Below are 21,151 nucleotides of genomic sequence, written 5' to 3' on the forward strand. Positions count from 1 at the left end.
TCACGTATCAATGTCAAACGAACATCTCTATTGTCATGTCACATATCAATGCCAGACCAGTCTCTCTACATTGATGTTAAATATCAATGCCAGATTCACCACTCTATTGTGATGTCACATATCAATGTCAGATGAACCTCTCTACTGTGATGTTAAATATCAATGCCTGATTCACCTCTCTATTGTGAATTCATATGTCAATGCCAGACCAGCCTCTCTACATTGATGTTAAATATCAATGCCAGATTCACCTCTCTATTGTGAATTCATATATCAATGCCAGACCAACCTCTCTACATTGATGTTAAGTATCAATGCCAGATTCACCTCTCTATTGTGATGTCACATATCAATGTCAGACGAACCACTCTATTGTGATGTTAAATATCAATGCCAGATTCACCTCTCTATTTTGATGTCACATATCAATGCCAGATTCTCCTCTCTATTTTGATGTCACATATCAATGCCAGATTCTCCTCTCTACTTGTATATGTTAAATATCAATGCCAGATTCACCTCTCTATTGTGATGTCAAATATCAATGCCAGATTAACCTCTCTATTGTGATGTCACATGTCAATGTTAAACGAACCTCTCTACTGTGATGTCACATATCAATGCCAGATTCACCTCTTTATTGTGATGTCACATATCAATGCCAGACCAGCGTCTCTACATTGATGTTAAATATCAATGCCAGATTCACCTCTCTATTGTGATGTCACATATCAATGTCAGACTAACGTATCTATTGTGATGTCACATATCAGTGTCAAACGAACGTCTCTATTGTGATGTCACATATCAGTGTCATTCGAATGTCTCTATTGTGATGTCACATATCAATGCCAGACCAGCCTCTCTACATTGATGTTGAATATCGATGACAGATTCAACTCTCTATTGTGATGTCACATATCAATGTCAAACGAACCTCTCTATTGTGATTTCACATATCAATGCCAGACAAGCCTCTCTACATTGATGTTGAATATCGATGACAGATTCACCTCTCTATTGTGATGTCACATATCAATGTCAGACGAACCTCTCTACTGTGATGTTAAATATCAATGCCATATTCACCTCTGTATTGTGATGTCATATATCAATGCCAGACCAGCCTCTCTACATTGATGTTAAATATCAATACCAGATTCACCTCTCTATGGTGATGTCTCATATCAATGCCAGTTTAACCTCTCTATTGTGATGTCACATATTAATGCCAGACCAGCCTCTCTATTGTGATGTTAAATATCAATGCCAGATTCACCTCTCTATTGTGATGTCACATAATAATGCCAGACCAGCCTCTCTACATTGATGTTAAATATCAATGCCAGACCAGCATATCTACATTGATGTCACATATCAATGCCAGATTCACCTCTGTATTGTCATAAGACATATCAATGCCAGACCAGCCTCTCTACATTGATGTTGAATGTCGATGCCAGATTCACCTCTCTATTGTGATGTCACATATCAATGTCAGACGAACCTATCTACTGTGATGTTAAATATCAATGCCTGATTCACCTCTCTATTGTGATGTCACATATCAATGCCAGACCAGTCTCTCTACATTGATGTTAAATATCAATGCCTGATTCACCTCTCTACTGTGATGTCACATATCAATGTCAAACGAACATATCTACTGTGATGTCACATATCAATGCCAGATTCACCTCTCTACTGTGATGTCACATATCAATGTCAGACGATCCTATCTACTGTGATGTTACATTTCAATGCCCGATTCACCTCTCTACTGTGATGTCACATATCAATGTCAGACGAACCTATCTACTGTGATGTTAAATATCAATGCCATATTCACCTCTATATTGTGATGTCATATATCGATGCCAGATTCACCTCTATATTGTGATGTCATATATCAATGCCAGACCAGCCTCTCTACATTGATGTTAAATATCAATGCCAGATTTACCTCTCTATTGTGATGTCACATATCAATGTCAGACCACTCTCTCTACATTGATGTTAAATATGAATGCCAGATTCACCTCTCTATTGTAATGTCACATATCAATGCCAGATTCACCTCTCTATTGTGATGTCACATATCGATGACAGATTCACCTCTCTATTGTGATGTCACATATCAATGTCAGACGAACCTCTCTACATTGAAGTTAAATATCAATGCAAAATTCACCTCTCTATTGTGATGTCACATATCAATGTCAAACGAAAGTCTCTATTGTGATGTCACATATTAATGCCAGACGCACCTCTCTATTGTGATGTCACATATCAATGTCAGACCAGTCTCTCTACATTGATGTTAAATATCAATGCCAGATTCACCTCTCTATTGTGATGTCACATATCAATGCCAGATTCACCTCTCTACTGTGATGTCACATATCAATGCCAGATTCACCTCTCTATTGTGATTGTCACGTATCAATGTCAAACGAACATCTCTATTGTCATGTCACATATCAATGCCAGACCAGTCTCTCTACATTGATGTTAAATATCAATGCCAGATTCACCACTCTATTGTGATGTCACATATCAATGTCAGACGAACCTCTCTACTGTGATGTTAAATATCAATGCCTGATTCACCTCTCTATTGTGAATTCATATGTCAATGCCAGACCAGCCTCTCTACATTGATGTTAAATATCAATGCCAGATTCACCTCTCTATTGTGAATTCATATATCAATGCCAGACCAGCCTCTCTACATTGATGTTAAATATCAATGCCAGATTCACCTCTCTATTGTGAATTCATATATCAATGCCAGACCAGCCTCTCTACATTGATGTTAAATTTCAATGCCAGATTCACTTCTCTATATTGTTGTTAAATATCAATGCCAGATTCAGCTCTCTATTGTGATGTCACATGTCAATGTCAAATGAACCTCTCTACCGTGATGTCACATATCAATGCCAGATTCACCTCTCTATTGTGATGTCACATATCAATGCCAGATTCGCCTCTCTGTTTCGATGTCACATATCAATACCACACTCGCGTTTCTAATTTGATGTCACATATCAATGCCAGATTCACCTCTGTATTGTGATAACACATATCAATGTCAGACCAGCCTCTCTACATTTATGTTAAATTTCAATGCCAGAGTCACCTCTATATTGAGATCTCACATATCAGTGTCACACGAACCTCTCTACTGTGATGTTAAATATCAATGCCAGATTCACCTCTCTATTGTGATGTCAAATATCGATGCCAGATTCACCTCTCTATTGTGATGTCACATATCAATGTCAGACGAACCTCTCATCATTGACGTTAAATATCAATGCCAGATTCACCTCTCTATTGTGATGTCACATATCAATGTCAGACTAACGTATCTATTGTGATGTCACATATCAGTGTCAAACGAACGTCTCTATTGTGATGTCACATATCAATGTCAACCGAACCTCTCTATTGTGATGTCACATATCAATGCCAGATTAACCTCTCTATGGTGATGTCTCATATCAATGCCAGTTTAACCTCTATATTCTGATGTCATATATCAATGCCAGACCAGCCTCTCTACATTGATGTTGAATATCGATGTCAGATTCACCTCTCTATTGTGATCTCACATATCAATGTCAGACGAACCTCTCTACTGTGATGTTAAATATCAATGCTAGATTCACCTCTATATTGTGATGTCACATATCAATGCCAGACCAGCCTCTCTACATTGATGTTGAATATCGATGCCAGATTCACCTCTCTATTGTGATGTCACATATCAATGTCAAACGAACCTCTCTATTTTGATGTCACATATCAATGCCAGACAAGCCTCTCTACATTGATGTTGAATATCGATGACAGATTCACCTCTCTATTGTGATGTCACATATCAATGTCAGACGAACCTCTCTACTGTGATGTTAAATGTCAATGCCAGATTCACCTCTCTATTGTGAATTTATATATCAATGCCAGACCAGCCTCTCTACATTGATGTTGAATATCGATGCCAGATTCACCTCTCTATTGATATGTCACATATCAGTGTCCAACGAACCTCTCATCATTGACGTTAAATATCAATGCCAGATTCAACTCTCTATTGTGATGTCACATATCAATGTCAGACTAACGTATCTATTTTGATGTCACATATAAGTGTCAAACGAACATCTCTATTGTGATGTCACATATCAGTGTCAATCGAATGTCTCTATTGTGATGTCACATATCAATGCCAGACCAACCTCTCTACTGTGATGTTGAATATCAATGCCAGATTCACCTCTATATTGTGATGTCATATATCAATGCCAGACCAGCCTCTCTACATTGATGTTGAATATCGATGCCAGATTCACCACTCTATTGTGATGTCACATATCAATGTCAAACGAACCTCTCTATTGTGATGTCACATATCAATGCCAGACAAGCCACTCTACATTGATCTTGAGTATCGATGACAGATTCACCTCTGTATTGTGATGTCATATATCGATGCCAGATTCACCTCTATATTGTGATGTCATATATCAATGCCAGACCAGCCTCTCTACATTGATGTTAAATATCAATGCCAGATTCACCTCTATAATGTGATGTCACATATCGATGCCAGACCAGCCTCTCTACATTGATGTTAAATATCAATGCCAGATTCACCTCTCTATTGTGATGTCACATATTAATGCCAGACCAGCCTCTCTACTGTGATGTTAAATATCAATGCCAGACCAGCCTATCTACATTGATGTCAAATATCGATGCCAGATTCACCTCTCTATTGTGATGTCACATATCAATGTCAGACGAACCTCTCTACTGTGATGTTCAATATCAATGCCAGATTCACCTCTCTATTGTGAATTCATATATCAATGCCAGACCAGACTCTCTACATTGATGTTGAATATCGATGCCAGATTCACCTCTCTATTGATATGTCACATATCAATGTCAAACGAACCTCTCTATTGTGATGTCACATATCAATGCCAGATTAACCTCTCTATGGTGATGTCACATATCAATGCCAGATTCACTTCTCTACATTGATGTTAAATATCAATGCCAGATTCACCTCTATTTTGTGATGTCACATATCAATGTCAAACGAACGTCTCTATTGTGATGTCACATATCAATGCCAGACCAGCCTCTCATCATTGATGTTAAATATCAATGCCAGATTCACCTCTGTATTGTTATGTCACATATCAATGTCAAACGAACATCTCTATTGTCATGTCACATATCAATGCCAGATTAATCTCTCTATTGTGATGTCACATATCAATGCCAGACCAGCCTCTCTACTGTGATGTTAAATATCAATGCCAGATTCACCTCTCTATTGTGATGTTAAATATCAATGCCAGTTTCACCTCTCTATTGTGATGTCACATATCAATGCCAGACCAGCCTCTCTACTGTGATGTTAAATATCAATGCCAGACCAGCCTATCTATATTGATGTCAAATATCGATGCCAGATTCACCTGTTGTGAAAATTTAATTATCAAAGCCTGCAGATGAGTTGTAACAACACCTTTATTTCAGCTATCTCGTGCATGAGGAGGGACGTCAGTCAGGGGGCAATGAAAGTCGTCTCTAACAATGAACATTTCAGGTCCTTTTTATACACAGTCACAGAACAAAGGGCTTTTACAGTTGCAGTTCACACCTTGGCTCTAAACAGACAGACTCTCCATCACCTGTGTGAATCTCCCCCACTTTGGGGTCAAGCCTTCCTGTGTGAGCTTCCGCATCCTGGGAGACATTCACCAGTTTCTCACCGTCTGTTTCCCAGCGTGAATGAGGTGTGAACCAGACATACTAAACTAAGTAACATGAAAGCATTTCAATACATTAAAGGACAATACACTAAAGAGAAATCCCACAACAGTTCCCACCCTGTTGATTGCTTCTCAATCATTAGTACCAAGGATTTCTCTTCCTAACATTCTGTTAATTACATCAGCAATATTGCACACTCAAAAGGTTTCACAATATGCATCATTCTTACAGTGTCAGGAAAATAATTTCACTCATCACAATCATCCTCGCTTTTGCTATCATCAATGTAATCTTCAGCCTGCAATAGGGGAAGCTGCAATTTGGGAGATTCGCTTTCTTTTGTCAGTGCCACTGTGATTAATCTACTCAATAGGGTTCGGAGGCATGGGATCAGACAACAATGTGAGAATGGCAATAAAAGTGGCTATGGACATTAGCAACGACATCACTATGGCCTTATACTTCCCAAACTGTCTGTTTAACCACCCGTCTAAGGGGTTATTGATGCCGGAGTCCTCTGTCGTTTTGGATGACAGTTTTCACAAACCTTCCAAGGCTCTGGTTACAGTGTCATCTGAGGCTGTGTTGGTTTGGAATGAAAGTGCAGCACAGAGGACCCACCGTGGCTCGTGGGTTGCTCCTTCTGTTGCACGAACCTCCTTGGATGTTGGCATGGTGTTCAGCTGCTGATCTCTCTAGAGGCTCCACCAGAGGGCGATCATCAGCCCACTAAAAGGCATCAGAGCTACCCCAGTGATGAGCTGCTTCCTGGCTTGTTGCATTGTTGCAGGTAGAAGGTAGACTGCCTACTGCCTGAATGAGGTGCGGGGATTATTCTGCCCCGTTTGTCTTTTCTAGTCGCTCCTTCGTTCTGGGTGGTTCTCCTCCAAACAGCTTACAGTGGCTGGCGTGGATCCAAGTAACTCGTTCTCCAACCTTCACCGCTGTTTGTGTGATCAGTAGGACTTGGAATGGGCCCAGCCACCGCTTCGCCTTCCAGTGTCTCCTCCTGAAATCCTTCACTAGCACCCAGTTTCCTGGTTTGAACGGGTGCAGGGGTCCTTCTGCTGGCCTGCGCAGGGCTGCTTTTACTGCTCGGTGTACCTGCGAGAGAGTCCTGGAGAGATTTTGACAGTACACAATCATTTCGCTGTTGCACAACTTCTGTTGACATGCCAGTCCATTTGGGGGGTTCTGCCCCCACTCTGGCGGCTCGTCCATACAACACCTCATAAGGGCTGAGGTGTACTGGAGGTCTGGTTCGCGTGCGCACATACATCAGCACAAGGGGAAGTGCTTTTGGCCATGTGAGGCCAGTTTATTCACAGCACTTTACCAGCTTGGATTTTAAGGAGCCGTTCATTCTCTCCACAGCACCTCCAGATTGTGGGTGATATGCACAGTGTGTTTGCAATTTGAAACCTAGTTGCTTGCTGATCTCCTTCAATGCCTGGTTCACAAAGTGAGTACCATTATCACTTATGATTTTCCCCGGGATACCCCACCTGGGAATGATTTCTGAGAGGAGGGCTTTTAGTTAGTTAGTTAGTTGTGGACAGTGGTGCCAAGACAAGTTGGAAGGGTAGGCCTCCTTCGGCTGCTGCTTTGGCTGCTGCATCGGCGGCTGCATTTCCTTGGGAGACAGAATCAGTTTTACCTGTGTGTGCTGCACACTTCACTACAGCAATGCGAGCAGGCAGGAGGATGGCATCCAGAAGCGCTGCTACCTGGTTAGCATTGAGGATGGGCTTCCCATCAGATTTCAGGAACTTTCTGTGCCTCCACAAGGCGCCAAAATCATGCACCACACCGAACGCGTAGCGAGAGTCAGTGTAGATGGTGGTCGACTGACTCTCCGCAAGTTTACAGGCTTCTGTGAGCGCCACAAGTTCTGCAGTCTGTGCTGAGAAGTGTCTGGGCAATGAGCCTCAAACGAGAGTGGCATGATCAGAACACACAGCAAAACCCACCCGGTTAGTTCCACATGAATCACGTGAGGAAGAGCCATCTACATATAACACTATGTCAGAGTTCTCGATGGGAACATCTAACAAGTCAATCCGAGGTGTACAAGTTTCACCCAATACAGCAGTGCAGCTGTGTGGTTCACCATCCTCTCGCGTGGGGAGAAGAGTGGCTGGGTTAAGTGTTGTGCATCGTTTCACTGTGATGTTGGGCATGTCAAGCAGTATGGAAGAGTACCTGAGCCAGCGAGCTGCAGAAAGGTGTGAAGTTTTCTGCTCCAGCAAAATGAGAGAAACTGCATGGGGTACCTGCACTGTCAGAGGAGAGTACCCTACAATGTCACGTGAGGCGAGCACGGCCTTCTCACACGCAGCTACTGCTCGTAGGCATCCAGGCAGTCCTGCAGCTACTGGGTCAAGCTTGGAAGAGTAATAACCCACCGGGCGAAGTGAATCACCATGCTGCTGTAAAAGAACAGAAGACATGAAACCATTCTTTTCATCCACCATTTGTGTGTATGGTTTGGATGGGTCTGGAAGCGCTAAAACGGGCGCTGTTTGCAGCAGCTGTTTCAAGGAAGTGAAGGCAGCTTCAGCCTCTGGTGTCCAAGAAATGCGATCATTGGCTGACAGACTTGCACCATGAATGAGCGCAGTAAGTGGAGCCTCCACAGAGGAGTAGTGTGGAATGAAATTGCGGCAGTATGATGTGGTTCCTAGGAATGACATCATCTGTTTTTTGGTGTGGGGTTTTGGAATGGTCATCACAGCTTCCACCCTCTTGGAGGAAATCTGGTGAGAGTTGTAAGAAATCACATGCCCTAAGAATGTGACTTGCTCTTTACAAAACTGCTGTTTTGACTTACTAGCTTTGTGGCCCTTGTGATGCAAATGTGTCAGTAAAGTGAGAGAATCTGCCAGACACTGCTCTTGTGTGGGTGCACACAGTAGCAGATCATCGACATATTGAAGTAACACTGTGCCTTGGGAGAGGATCAAGTCTGACAGGGAGTCTCTTAAGGCAGCATTCAAAATCGTGGGGGACTCACAGTAGCCTTGACACAACCGAGTGAATGTGTAAGTCTTTCCCTGGAACTCAAAAGCAAACCAGAACTGGCTATCTGGGTGAACTGGAACAGAGAAGAATGCATTAGTCAGGTCAGCAACAGTAAACCACATAGCATCAGATGGTATTTGGGACAAAATAGTGTGGGGGTTGGGAACCACGGGGGCTCTGGGGATCACAGCCTTGTTCACAGCTTGTAAGTCCTGCACAAACCGCCACTCAACAGGCTCATTTGGTCCTCTGATTTTCTTCACAGGGAATAGTGGAGTGCGAACCGGAGAGGTGGGGCATGGGATAATTACTCCAGCCTTTAACAGGGATTCAAACACAGGAGTAATTCCCTCTATGGCTTCCTGTTTCAGAGGATATTGTCTTTGGCATGGTCTAAAAGAGGACTTTGGAGTGATTACCACAGGCTCACAATCTTTAATTAGGCCTACATCATACTTAGATGAGGCCCACAGGCTGTCAGGCACCTCTGTCAGCAGGGGGTGTGGGGAGTTTAGAGGAGGTGTCGTTTGAAGCAGACAATGTGAGACAGCTATGTTCACTAGCTCAACTGAGCGGACACAATGGACTGTATGCGTCACGTTTTTTCTGTAGGCTTTCATTTCTCGAGAAAACAACACTGTGGGATCCTCTGTAGGTTCCCAATCGCAAGCGCGGTAGCACCGGTGCATAAATTCTCCCATGTCTTCCCACTGGCAGCTGTGAGCTTTTGCCAGGGGAACATGTGGGACGGATGCATCCATAGTAAACATGTTTCTTTGCTCATCAGTGAGAGAAATCGCAAGCGCAGCAAATGTGGAGCTCCAAAACATACATGTCACAGTTAGTAAATCATTTTCGGTTCTGCACCATTCTTCCTCATAACTGTCATCAGGGCCATGCAGAGAAAAGTGAGATGTGCAACTCAACTCTCCAGGAGCCATAAAACAGACACCTGGAGGCATGCAGTTGCGAGTCGCTTGTATAAATTCTGTAACAAGCGGCCCCTCCTCCAGCTTCCACCCGTAAGCGAGAGCTGGAGTCACGGGCTTATATTTCACCATCATATAATCATACTCAGATTGCGTGATTGTGATGCCATTATAGCAGGAGATTAAACTTATTTTCAGTTTGCACATCAAATCTCTGGCAAGCAAATTGACAGGGCACAGGTCTGACCACAGAAACTGGTGTGTGAATTTTCTACCCTGTCCGTCTACACAACACAGGGGTATGGTGAAATTTTCTCTCTGTAGGGTTCCTGATGCGGACACAGAATGAGTGAACTTCTCACCCAGCACGGGCTGGGGTGAGAGAGAATCTGAGCGTAGTACAGAGTGGGTGGCCCCGGAATCTACAAGAAATTCTACTTCCTGGTTACAAACTAACATTTTATACAAGGGCAGTGATTTATAAGGCGCGCTATTTAAATGTACATATGTACCAGCTGGTGACAAAGAGACCTGCTCTTCATGCTCAAAGTGTGATGTATTAAAGTGTGTGTGTGTGTGTGTGTGTGAAACACTTTCTACATCAATGGGTGTGTGTATGTGTGTGTGATTTTCACTTCCCTGTTCTGATGAAGAGGGCAAACCACAGCCTGAAGCGTACTCTGGCGTCCTTTCCCCCCGGTCTCAGTCCGCTTGCTCCCACCGTGGGCTCGGCCTTTGGTAATTCTGGCGTTGTTGCTGCCTATTTCCACGATGGTCACGGTTAGGACAGGTTCCTCGCCAATGTCCATAGTCCCCACAGACAAAACAGGCGTCCCGATCTCGTCTTGACTGCTGTTGTTGTTGATAATGTCCTCGGTCACAGATTGTGGTCCAGAGGGAAGTGGAGAGGTAAGTGACGGAAGTGACGGACAAGGTAAGCGACTCATGTTGTAACTGACGTCAGACGCCGGAGATTTTGGCGGAAAATTAAAGCAAATGGTAGTTTAGATTTGAATAAATTCCTTTAAGCTTCAGTATAACCAAATACACTTATCAATTGTCTTATAACTAACAACATTTGTCTAAATCATCTCCAACACCCTGGAGAACAACGGGGAGAGTTTAGAGGCTCTCCAAGATTACATTGATCAGTACTTCCAGGATCTCGTGATGAAGAAGGCTCAGAGTGCAGCTTCCCCGGCCAAACCTGAGACGCCGTCGTCGAAAAGACTTCGCCCGGCAGATTCCCCCGGCACAACATCGCCAGCCGGCAAAGATATTGTCGACATACTGGAGTCAATCGACCAACGACTGTCCAGTTTCGATGCAAGGCTGTCCTTGGTGGAGATTCTTCACCGGGAATTTAAATCCTTGCGAGAGTCCCTGGAGTTCAGCCAGCAGCAGGTGGAAACGCTCGCTGCTGAAAATGCCACGCTAAGGGAGTCGGTGAAATGTCTCACAGACAATGTTACTCAGCTAAATAGAGAAAATAAAAAAATAAAAGAAACAGTTATAGATCTACAAGCTCGTAGCATGCGTGATAATCTGGTATTTTCTGGTATTCCAGAAGCCGCTGGAGAGGACGCGGAGACCACGGTAAAAAGCTTCATCAAAACCCACCTGAAACTGCCCGAAGACACGGTGAAGAACATCGTCTTTGATAGGGTGCATCGCCTCGGCCCCATTCGGGCTGCGGCCGGGAGACCACGTTCTATCGTGGCCGAATTCGGCCACTACAAACAAAAGGAACAGGTGAAAAGCCGCGGCAGGGAATTAAAAGGAACGGACTTCAGCGTGAACGACCAGTTCCCCAAAGAGATCCTGGAACGACGCAGGGTCCTCTTCCCAATCCGACGCAGCTTTATCCAGAAGGGCTCCCGCGCTGTCATTGCTGTGGACCGGCTGTACGTGGACGGACAGCTCCACCGCGACCCCGACATCACTCCGTGGCTGTATTAACTTCACACCAGATAAGAATCCGCTACACCCTTTCCCCACCCACTCACACTAACTTGCATTAACATCTGTTTAACTTACTAGTATCAAATCACATCTTAGGTGTGATTTCATAGCAGAATTAACACCGTCACTCTCCGTCAATGGTTTGATCGGAATGTTTCCGGATTTTTTTTTTTTTCTTCTCGTTTTTTGTTCTCTTTTTTCCCCCTCTTGTTTTTATGCTGCTCACCCTTGTCCTTGGTTTCTTTCTTTCTTTTTTCTTTCTTTCACTGCTTCGATCACCTGCTTCCACACTCATCCACAAACAACATCCTTTTAAATTAATACTTTAACAATTCTGTTTTGCAGTGTTAGTCAGTAAGTGACTGGCTGCTCCCGTATGGGATTAGAACAATGCCACCTTATCCCATAGTCCAGCCAATAATGCGATTCACATTCACGTATATACGCAGCCAATCAACGTCGTTGACAGGCTATGACAGCGTCCTTATGTGCCGACAGCAGTGTTTTAGCAAGCAAAGCGGCGTGGCTGATGTGGAAGCCACGTTAATGACAACGTGTGCAACCATTGGAGATGTGAGCAGGACAGACGGAACAATTGACGGAAAAAGTGTGGACTTTATACCAGGAAGGCCAGCTCTGTTCTGGGATGCACCCTGGACCCAGTGCAGGTGGTGGGAGACAGAAGGACTCTGGCCAAAATAACATCTCTGATGGACAGAGTCTCCCACCCCATGCATGTAAATGTTGCTGAACTGCAGAGCTGCTTCAGTGACAGACTGCTGCATCCTAGATGCATGAAGGAGCGTTTCCGCCGGTCCTTCCTCCCTGCAGCTGTCAGACTGTACAATCAGAACTGCTCCCAACAAACACAGATGTCTACATCAGCGCTGTAACAACTTCTACTGTTATAACTTGCACATTACTTTTCTCAGCTTATATATACACTAACTTATTGGAAGTTACATGTCTACTTTTTAATGCACAGGTACAATAAACAATCTGCACTTTTCTAATTATTCTAAATATTCTTAACTATTTAAACATCTTTCAGTATCCTGCTCCGTTTGCACACTATGTGTACGCTAATTTAAATAACTGTACAGTACTCTACTCTGGTAACTATTGTCCATGATGTAAATATGTAAAAATTGTGCTTCTGTTCTGTGTCCTGTTCTGTTTGTATATGTGTGTTTTTGCTGCTGATACAACCAAATTTCCCCTTGTGGGACAATTAAAGGATTATTCTATTCTATTCTATTCTATTCTATTCTATTCTATTCTTTATTTGGACACATACGCACAGCACGATCACGTACAGCCATGCGCTCCACGGCAGCACATTTACATCAGACAGCGCACACAGTCGTATAGGATACACACACTTAAACCAAGCGTACTCATATTAGTAAATATGCACACACATAGTCAGACTCAGGGAGCATCTCACCACACATTTTTTCTCTCTCCCCCTCTTTTTATTTACGAACAAGTGATGTATTCTCTCCACCTGTCTAAGCGACACACACAGCGCACACCCCTAGTTATACACAGACATCTATGGGTGCACTAAGATTCGTTACATGGAATGTAAATGGAGCTGGCTCCAGAGAAAAGAGGTTAAAAATATTTAACCAACTCAAAAAACTACAGGCAGATGTTGTCCTTTTACAAGAGACCCACAGACCTCTTAGAGGTTCGAATGAACTTAAAACACCTGAGTTTCCTAATGTGTTCTCAGCTTGTTATAATTCTAGACAAAGGGGAGTAGCAATTTTAATCCATAAAAAAATTAATTTCACAGTACTCGATACAGTTATAGATCCAGAGGGCAGATTCTTAATCATTAAACTATCTATACTTGATAAAAAGCTATGTATTGTAAGTGTATATGGTCCAAATGTTGATGATCCCTCATTCTTTCACGGTTTTTTCAGTGCACTCTCTGATCACTTAGATGGCACACTTGTTCTTGGAGGCGACCTCAACCTTGGACTAAATGAAGAAATGGATAGGCTCAATACAGCAGGAACTCAGCGTAATTGGCAGTCCATAAATATAATCAAACAGTATATGAGCGACTTTGGTCTTTGCGATGCATGGCGCTCCCTTCACCCCACCAGTAAGGAATATACTTTTTTCTCACATGTCCATCACTCCTACTCTCGTCTGGATTATTTTTTGGTCAGCAGCTCACTGCTGAGGGACATTTCAGACACTGAGATTCACCCTATAGCTGTCAGCGATCATGCTCCTGTATCTTTAACACTAATGCACAAGAATAATACTACGCCTAGTAAAAACTGGAGATTTAATACATCACTGCTTAAAGATGAAGACTTTATTAAATATTTTAAAAAAGAGTGGACTTCATATTTAGACTTTAATGACACTCCCGGAACATTAGCTTCTGTTCTATGGGAAGCAGGGAAAGCTGTGATGAGAGGTAAAATAATTTCTTTCTCATCACATAAAAAGAAAAAAGAAAACAAAAATATTCAGGAATTAGAAAAAACCATCAAATCACTAGAAGAAGCCTATGCGTCCGACCAAGATCAGGAAACATTGAACAAAATACGCAAAACAAAACTAGAATTAAATGAGATAATTGATAAAAAAACAAAATTCTTAGTACAAAGACTACGCTTACAAAATTATGAACATGGTAATAAATCCGGTCAATTTCTAGCAAACCAGCTAAAAATAAATAAAGAAAAAACAACTCTATGTGCTGTTCAAGACTCATCTGGGAACACAGTATATGACCCGAAACAAATAAACAACATCTTCAGGGATTTCTATAAAACGTTGTATTCACCACAAATAAACCCATCTAAAAAGGAAATTGATCAGTTTTTAGACAACATAACTCTCCCAAAATTATTAGACTCTCAAGCAATGGCATTGGATTCGCCACTGACACCAGGTGAACTCCAGGAAGCCCTGATAAGTATGCCCAATAATAAGGCTCCAGGTCCAGACGGCTTTCCTGCCGAATTCTACAAAGAATTCTGGACGATTTTTGCCCCAATTTTTTACAGAACGCTGTTGGAAATCAAAGAAAATGGCAGACTCCCATCAAATATGAATTCTGCAAACATTAATCTCCTGCTAAAACCAGGCAAAGACCCTGTATATCCCTCAAGCTATCGTCCAATATCCCTTATAAATGTAGACCTTAAAATAATCTGCAAAGCTCTCTCGAAGAGACTAGAGAAAATAACCCCCCTCTTAATTCATCCTGACCAAACTGGTTTCATAAAAGGTAGGCACTCATCAACAAATACACGTAGATTACTTAATTTGATAGACTACTCATACAGTAAAAACCTTGAAACTACAATATTTTCTTTGGATGCAGAAAAAGCGTTTGACAGAGTTAACTGGAAATTTCTATTTACAACTTTACACAAATTTGGTTTTGGATCTTCTTTCATCAACTGGTTAAAAATATTATATAATTCCCCAACAGCTTGTGTCAGAACAAATGACCAGACATCCTCCAGCTTCTGTCTCCTGAGGGGCACCAGGCAGGGATGCCCACTCTCCCCTTCACTGTTTGCAATTTTTATTGAACCACTAGCAGCAGCAATTAGACAGAATTCAGTAATTAAGGGCATAAAATGCAAGAACGTGGAACATAAAATCAGCCTTTATGCGGATGATGTGCTATTCTTTCTCCAAAATTCACAAACCAATATCTCTGGGGTGATTGAATTGATAAACTCTTTTGCAAGAATATCAGATTACTCAATTAACTGGTCAAAATCTACAGTCCTTCCGATTAATTGCTCCTTCCATAATTCCTCTTCTACTCCACTGCAATCGGGAAATATAAAATATTTAGGTATTAATGTTTCTCCCAAGCTTGCAGATCTAACTAAATTAAACTATATCCCACTTTTAAAGAAAGTAGAAGGCGATCTGGCTAGGTGGAAATGTCTACCCATATCACTCGTGGGAAGGGTTGCCGCTATAAAAATGATGGTCTTACCAAAAATAAATTATTCATTCTCAATGATCCCAACTAAACCGCCACAAGATTGGTTCAGATCTCTAGATTCATATATGTCCAAATTCCTTTGGAAAAATAAGCCCCCACGTATAAGCTTAAAAACACTACAAAAGACCAAGGATAAAGGAGGATTAGAACTACCTAACTTTCAGCACTACTTCTTAGCCAACAGGCTCCAATTTATCTCAGGATGGCTAAAACATACCCTCTTAGATGAACCTTGGCTAGATGTAGAACAAGCACTTTGCAATAATCTAGAGATTTCAGATCTACCATTTATCAGCTCAAACATTCAACGACATGAATGCTTCAAAAGCGTCAACATTAGCTCCTCTCTGACAGCATGGTGGGAGTTTCTGAAGTTGACAGAGTCTTCATTAATCCCATGCAAACGTACACCTATCTGGAACAACCCTGACATATTACAAAACAATAATATGATAAACTTTTCAGATTGGAGTGGTAAAGGAATCAAATATTTAGAACATATACTAGAAGGAACAGAATTTATTTCATTTGACAGACTAGTTACACAATATGGGATCAACAAGAAAAGATTTTTAGAATATCAACAAATTAAATCCATAGTAAAAAAGAAATTTAAACCGGGTCAAGTTGAACTACAAACACCACCAAGTGTGGTTCAATTTCTTACTCTTAAAACCCCCAAATTACTATCCAAAATATACAGAATGCTTTCTAAAATAGATGAATCAATATCACTTCCTATTGCAAAATGGGAAGCGGATTTATCAGTTAACTTAGACCAAAACTTCTGGTCTCAGATTTGCTTAAAAACCTTTCATCTAATTAGAAATCCCAGTCTTCAATTAATTCAATACAAAATACTACTACTACATAGAGTGCACTATACAGGTCATCGGATGTTCAAGATGGGCTTTACGTCTACCAACAACTTCTCACACTGCCAAACCAATTCACCGGACAATTATATCCACGCTCTTTGGTTCTGTCCACCACTTCAGAAGTTTTGGCGTGAGTTATGTGAAGACTTATCGAAGTGTCTGAAATGTAACATTCCAACTTCTCCTTTAGTGTGTTTGTTGGGCAGCTTAGATAATGTCACTTCAGAAAAGAATATAGCCCACATGGTTTTCACTGCCCTATGCATAGCCAAGAAAACAGTCCTCATGAACTGGAAAAATAAAAATAATCTTAATTCTAACCAGTATAGAAATTATCTATTAGATTACATTAGTCTTGATACAGCCTCTGCCACCACATCAGATCAATTGCTCTGGGCTCCTTTGATCAGCTCCATCACCTAGCGGGGGTGGGGGGGTCATAGTTTGGTCCCACCTTCACTGTTGTGATTGGTGTGGGGGTAGGGACAGGCTTAGGGCGTCGGGGGGTTCCCCAGGAGCATCTTCCTTGGGGGGCTCAACCCGGGGTAGCGGTCATGGCCAATTAAGGGCTCTGTTGGCTCTTAGGTGACGGTTTCCTCGTGGCTGCATGCAGCGGGGCTAGGGGAGGGTCTGTGCTGACGGACGTGGGTTACTGACCTGGTAGCCTGGCTGCCCCTGGGTGGGTCCGGGACGGGCGTGAGGTTCTGGGGGCGCTCAGTCTCTGGGCTGGGGCCCTGGCCGGGCCTCGGGGGCTCGGGTCCTGGTTGGTGTGTTGCTGGGGTTGTGGGCGGGTGGGTATATGGGGGCCCAGTCCTGGCGCAGGGCGCCGCCAGTGCATCGAGCCACCTGGGGGACTCTTCAACTGGTGGGGGAGGTTGTCACATCTTGCAGGAGCTTTCCTCTCCTCAGGAATTCTCTCTGCAGGAGGGGGAGATATAGGAGAGGTGGAGGAAGATCTCAGCCTGGGCGTCTATTGTCTTGTGTAGTCTGGAAGATGAGTGGATGATGGGGTGGGTGCAGTTTTCTCTGTAGTGGGGTCGGGTGGGCTGTCCCGGGCCCTGTGGGGCCGGGCGGCGCTGCTGCACTGGGCCCTGGTCCGGATGGGCCTGGGCCCCCTTTCCCTGGCGGGTTGCAGAGCATGGGGGTGCCTACTGGGGTCAGCGGGGGAGCTGGCCCCAGGGAGGGGTCACTTGCCCCTCCCTTTCTTCCCTCCCCATCTCCATCTGCCTCCCTCTTCCCGCTCCACCACAATCACCCACACATGCAGGGCCTTGGGGTAGGGGTGTGTCACCAGGGTGCAGAGGAGGCATCCCCCCCCTCTGTCCCCTTCTGGCTGCCTCTGCCTCAATTTTATCTCACAACTTAGACATTCACATTACTCACACTCTCATAACACATACATATAGGATCTTGGGGGTGGGCTCACAACACGGACTCCAAATTACCATCAGGGAGTACACCTCACCCCTGGCGTCGTTGCCCACCTCTCAGTTTTAAATACACGTAGACATTGAGGGCTATCAGGAGGGGCTATGCGCTTACCTGCTGCTCTCTGGCAGGTAGCTCCATGCCCTCCTGGGTTTTAATTGCACCTTAGAACACATATACATCAACACTACATATGAGCGGGTAGAGGGAGGTTTGGAGTCTTCTCACACCCCCGGTCTCTGCGGCGTGCTGGAGCGGGGGGGCTAGGAGGAGGAGTTGGCCGTCCGACTGGGGTCTGGTGTGTGGGGCCTCCCTGCTGCTGCGGAGTCGGGGCAGTCTGCTTCTCCCCACTGCAGGGAAAAGGGTAACACCACCTGGGTCTGGGTGCAGTTTCCCCCTCCAGGGGCAAGGGTACCTAGACCCGGTTCTTAGAGTACGCTTGAGGAGTGTGATTGTGTGTACAGCGTCTCTTTATGTCTGTCTCCACGTTGGTTGAGTGTGGAGTAATTGCCTATGAGAGCATGAGGGTGGGAATGGATGTTTGTATTTGAGTGTGCCTGTATGTCTGTGTCTATATGTCAGGTTGGGTATCAGACGCCACCTCTCTGGGGACATCTCAGGCCCTCCAAGGTTTGGAGGCCTATCTCCCCCCACCACTTCCCCTGCCGGTGGCAGACGCCCTCAGACATCGATGCGTTGGTGGTTCTTTGTGTCCGGGGGTGGGCGTCCGGGTACACACCGGCTCACTCCTTGGTGGCTGCTTATCGGGGCCTGGAACCTGGGGCTCGCTCGGGCCACTTCGGGGGTGGGGTGCCCTCGGCCTCTCGGCCTGGGGCTCGGTCACTCAGGCACAGCTGGCTGCCGGCGGAGCTCACGGGCACGTCACTGCAACCCCCCCTGGCTTCTGCTCCGCGGCTGCTGAGTGATCCCTCATCTGGGACTCTCCTCAGCTCTTTCTGGGACAGTGGCGCGGCTGCCCCTCTGTTGGTCTTCCTTGGTCTCTTGTGTTCTGGGGGCCTCTGGATGTCTGGAGTTTTGATCTCCTCCATACCTGCTTCATGCCCTGGAGGATGGGACTGTGGCCCCCCACACCCTCTAGCAGATCATTATATTAAGGAACCTTTTAAATACAAGCGCGCTCATGCTCACAGGTGTACACACAGGTGATCACACACACAAACTACACCCTTTTTGGCTCCTACCTCAAAGCACACTGTGCGCTATCGATCTTACGTGCTGCACAATAATGTTTAATATTAGGTATTTAGTGTTATATTCCCATATATCATTGTGATGTTGTTTATTCTATTACTCTCGTTTTCTTCTGCTTGTTTTCTTTTTTCTTTCTCAACAGGTGATCCAGGTGATCGATATATGTATTTTTTGTCTGCTTATTTTGTTGGTTTTTGTTTTTTGCCCTTTATCCCCGTCCCTCTTCTCCGCTGTTTTTTTTTCCCCCTCTTTCTTTCTCCCTTTTCTTTTCCCCTGTCCCGTATCTAGCAAGTAAAAAAAATAAAATAAAATAAAATAAAATAAACAATAAAAGGTAAATCAAATGGACCATTACGGCAAGGCTGGGATGGTCCATTTGGTAAAGTAAATCCGTTGGGCATCTTTCTTCGCCTTTAGACAATAATTCTGATGGCAAAAGAACCAAACGGGACAGGTTTATTAAAAAAAAAAAAAAAGGTAAGTTAGTGTCACTCTCTCTTTCATTATCAGTGTTTGAGTGTTCCACCATGGTTTCACTCTCCTCTAGGCTTCCACATCCAAGTGGATTTCCACATTCAGGTAAGTTGTCAAATCCGGTTAAATTGTCACTTCCAGACAAGTTGTCACGTTCATGTAAGTTGTCACTTCCAGGCACGTTGTCATGTTCATGTAAGTTATCTCCTCCGGGCAAGTGAGTTTCAGCATGCTTCTGATCGTAAAGGTGTGTCTTTGGCTGGGGAATCTCATAGACTCGAGTGACCTTTATGGGCTCTTGAATAGGTTCCTCTCTGAACCAACAGACATCCTCATCTTCCAATTCTGAATGATCACATTCCCCATGTTGTTTAGGTGATTGCCTTGTTTTTGGTTTGCGTACAGGAGTTGGTTGGACAGGGGCAAGAAAACCACAAGGGAGCAAGAGATCGCAGTGGACTGTGCGGACTGGGCCCTCTTTCGTTAGTCACCTGCTTGGTTCACCACAACGTGAATATCAGTCTCCCACTTGTCGGCTAGCTTGTGCTTGCCTCTGAGACGGACTGCGCGCACCAAAACTCTGTCACCTGGCTCTAGTTTTGAGGGTTTCACTCGCATATCAAACCTTGTTTTGTTTCTTTCTGCTATTTTGTTAGCATGGTCTGTTGCTAGTTTGTAGGTCTCTTGTAGAGTTGCCTTTAGTTTTGCTATGTACTGAGAATGCGACTTAAAACTTTTGTTGTTAAAGGGCAGCCCAAATGCTAGATCGATTGGTAATCTTGGCTGATGGCCAAACATTGACTCATATGGGGCAAAACCAGTTGTATCATTTTTCGTACAATTGTACGCATGAACGAGTGGTTTGACATAGTTGTGCAACTGAGTTTTGTCCTTTTCCTCAAGAGTACCTAGCATACTTAGTAACATTCTATTGAAACATTCTACCGGGTTCCCTCTGGGGTGATAGGGTGTTGTCCGGATTTTGCGAATGCCCATGATCTTGCAAAGCTCTTGGATAATGTGGGACTCGAAGTCGGGACCTTGATCGCTATGCAAGCTTTCGGGTATCCCATAGTGGACTATGAAGTTGTCCCAAGGGCTTTTGCAACGGTCTGAGTTTTCTGATTGCTGGTAGGGATGGCTAATGAATATTTCGTGAAATGATCGGTTAATACAAGCACATCCTTCACATTACTTCAATCAGGCTCAATGGACAGGAAGTCCATGCAGACTAATTCGAGGGGTCTGCTGGATTTGATATTCACAAGTGGGGCTGCTTTTTCTGGAGGAGTTTTACGTCTTACACAGCGGTTGCATGTTTTTATCTTATGTTCTATATATGCTGCCATGTGAGGCCAATAGAACCTTGTTTGGGCAAGATCTAAAGTACGCTCAGTGCCTAAGTGGCCCATGTCACAGTGGAGGCTTTGGAAGACTGAGTCACGGAGCTG

This window comes from Pelmatolapia mariae, linkage group LG13 (assembly GCF_036321145.2).
Source record: "Pelmatolapia mariae isolate MD_Pm_ZW linkage group LG13, Pm_UMD_F_2, whole genome shotgun sequence".
Taxonomy (NCBI): domain Eukaryota; kingdom Metazoa; phylum Chordata; class Actinopteri; order Cichliformes; family Cichlidae; genus Pelmatolapia; species Pelmatolapia mariae.